The sequence below is a fragment of the Mus caroli genome, chromosome 4 (genome assembly GCF_900094665.2).
Source record: "Mus caroli chromosome 4, CAROLI_EIJ_v1.1, whole genome shotgun sequence".
In the NCBI taxonomy this organism is placed as follows: Eukaryota; Metazoa; Chordata; class Mammalia; order Rodentia; family Muridae; genus Mus; species Mus caroli.
Window position 1 is genome coordinate 50,922,789 of NC_034573.1, and position 3,603 is coordinate 50,926,391.

Consider the following 3,603-nt stretch of genomic DNA (forward strand, 5'->3'; position numbering starts at 1 on the left):
CTGTTCATTGGTGCACCACCCTGCCTTGGATTGTGACCAAGGTGACGTTTAGAAAACAAAAAAATTCTCACCACTTAGAAATGCATACTTTCAACATCTCTAATAGTAAAGCACTTTAAAAGAAACCAGATACAAACATATCTTGAAAATATTAAAATGTATATTTATATAATTATGAAGTTAGGATAAAATGAAATTTTCTCTTATGGATGGTGTCTAAAAATGGTTACAGCTTCTCTTGGATTCTTCCAAGAGCGTATCCGAACTATTCTCCAAATTCGTACCTCTTAATCTCAAAAGATCAAGTTAGCTTTCAGACATTCAGAGTTTGGAAATGACCTTTTATATTCCTTTAGTTGGTGAAGTTTAATACTATATAACCAGGAAGAGCACTCAAGACTCATAATCTGTAACAAATATCCAACAGTAATTTATCTCATACCCACATTGTGCTGGTTGGTTTTGTGTGTCAAGTTGACACAAGTTAGAGTCGTCAGAGAGGAAGGAGCCTCCCTTGAGAAAATGACTTGATGGGGGATCCAACTGTAAGGCATATTCTCAATTAGTGATTGATGGGAGAACTCCAAGGCCATGGTAGGTGGTGCCATTTTTAGGCTGGTGATCCTGGGATCTGTAAGAAATCAGGCAGCAAGCCAGTAAGCAGCACCCGTCTATGACCTCTGCATCAGCTCCTACCTCCAGATTCCTGCCCTGTTTGAGTTCCTATCCTGGCCTCCTTTGGTATGTGGAAATGTAAGCTGAATAAACCATTTCCTCTCCAATTTGTGTTTCTGTCCTGTTGTTTCATTGCAGCAATAGAAACCCTAACTAAGACACCCATGTTGAGTTTTTTTGTTTGTTTCTTTTGTTTTGTTTTAGACTTAGTTCAAAGATTAAAACTAACCTAAGGGGCTGGAGTAAAGGTTCAGAGGTTAAGGGCACTTACTACTATTGTAGAGGATCCAGGTTTAGTTCCCAGCACCCATGTGGTGGCTCACAATCATTGCTCACTCCAATTCTAGGGAACCAAGCATCTTCCTCTGATCTCCACACGCACCAGGCACTCGCTTGCTACACAAAGGGCTAACACTCATAAAGCCAAATAAAATCAATCTAAAAGAATTAAAAAAAAACCAGGCTAATCTAAGATGTCTGGCTGCCTGTGATTAAATGTTTCACACAAGTAAATATGCATAGCGTACGGTGAAGCAAACCCTGAGAACTACCCTCCAGAATGCGCACAGTACTCGGGGGAATGGCTTATGAGTTATGGCCACATTCTGTGCCATGATGAGATGAAGCAAGATCCTAGTTGTATATTGTTACATGCTCTGAGACAGTAAATATGCTTGTCTGTGCACGTGCACACTAGCCTCTTCTCCTCGTGAAGAATGGATGTGTATGCCTCAGAACAAAGGCTATGAAAATGAAGGGCCTTCAGGAAGAGGCCTGGGGAATTATGAAGAAGCAGAGAGGAGAAATTTGAAAAGGACGGTAGAAAAAAAAATTGCAACTGGCTTGTAATGAGCAGATCTCAAATCATAAACACAATAATAGAATACAGATGTTTCCCCCCCCCCCCAAGCATTCCGGTCTCAGGTGTGCGAGTTTACACATCTGATTTATACACCGTTGTAAACATGCTTACAGTTCGTCTGTGCTCTGCAGATCCTTCTCATCTGTCGGCATCAGAGTGGAGCCGTGGAGAGCAAGCTCGAGCCATGGTCTGACTCGGTGGGAAGCAGGAAATCTTCCCACCTCGTGATTTCCATCCCATCCTGAGTATTTTAACTATGTCTATTAACTCTGTGGCTCCTGGGTCCTGGGAGATAAACTGTTTCAGCCTCCTGCAGTGTTTTCCGTAGACAGACTTTTGCATTATTTCACTTTTAATGTCTGGTTTTTTTCTAATATTTAATTTCTTTGAAAAATTAATATATAAAATATTATCACATTTGCATCAATTATAATTTATAATGAAATACATATGTACATATATATGTATGGATAGTGTATTTTAGTCATCTTCACTTCTATCTCCTATCCAACTCCTCCCAGATCCATCCAGCTTGCTCATAAAGGAAATGGTCAGAAATGTCCCCGTGGCCAGGATGACAGAAGGCCAGAAGGAGGAGGGTGTGGCCGGGATGACAGCTTACACGTGATGGAAGGAGGAGTGATTTTTCCTTTTGTTTTTCATTGCCCTGTATTTTCATGTCTCAACTGTGAACGGACGTCACTTTGATAATATATTAAAAAATCATAACAGATGATAAGGAAGAGATCAAAATAATACCACACTCTCTCTACTCAGTGCAGAGATTTACATGCAGAAGGATTACAATGACGGTTTTTGTCCCCAAATCCTTAAAGATTTCCAGAACTGTATTTAGCTGTTCCACATCTCAAAATGTCCCCAGATCTAACTCCATGCTTAGAGTTATATATCCAGTATCTCACTGGAAGTACCAGGCTGTTTCTCACTGCTTGCTATAGAAGGTTCTTGGCACCCTCCCTATGAATTTATTTGTATTATTATTATTATTATTATTATTATTTAGCTGCTTTGTCTTACTTTGAGTTGAAGTATCCTTCGGTCCAGGAGAGCAGATGTATCATTTCTTGGTTTCCATTTTCCCTACTTCCTATCTTATTCTTTCTGAGTCTGTACTTAATAGCAAATAAAATATTCTTTTCATTGAAAAATCAAAACATAAATATAGCTCGCAAAAATGCATTCGGTCAATAACATGGCTGAAATCAAGGCAGGGAAAGTATATGGGATCATGCCACGGCACACTTGGAAATTGGCACTAAATGCAACTATTTTATAGATGGGGAAATGTTTGAGAGAGGATTTTGAACTAAGTATTAAATTTTAAGAGATAATGTAAGGTTGGGATATAAAAATAATATTTGGACATAGTAAAACAACCTATATTACTTTATGGTTAGGAATAAATCTTTTGACATAATGGAGTTTTTTTTTTTAAATCATCTTGTTAAAGTGTTTCCCATCTGGTTAAACTTAGGAGTTCAAATGTATATAAAAATAATTTACAGTTCTATTTTGTGGATCTGTGAGGATTCAGGTTAACACTTCCAAGAAAATGAATTCACCATAAGACAATTCATTTTGTTTTATTTGGTGTAAACAGTTTTGTTTTGGTCTGTTTCTGTTTTGTGACCCAAGAGGGTTGTTTTTTATTTGCTCTTTATATATAGGCTCATATAGTGGGGGTTATAAGTCTAGGATGTTTATTGCATATTTCAGGAAATATGCATTTGTGATATTTTCATTGTGGCTAAAATGTCTCAAAATGTCGTCGACTAATAACAAAATTTGGGGCAAAATAAGATCTTTGTCCTAAAAGGATGGACCATCTAGAGACTGACATATCCAGGGATCCATCCCATAATCAGCCTCCAAACGCTGACACCATTGCACACACTAGCAAGATATTGCTGAAAGGACCCTGATATAGCTGTCTCTTGTGAGACTACACCGGGGCCTAGCAAACACAGAAGTGGATGCTCACAGTCAGCTATTGGATGGATCACAGGGCCCCAATGGAGGAGCTAGAAGAAAATACCCAAGGAGCT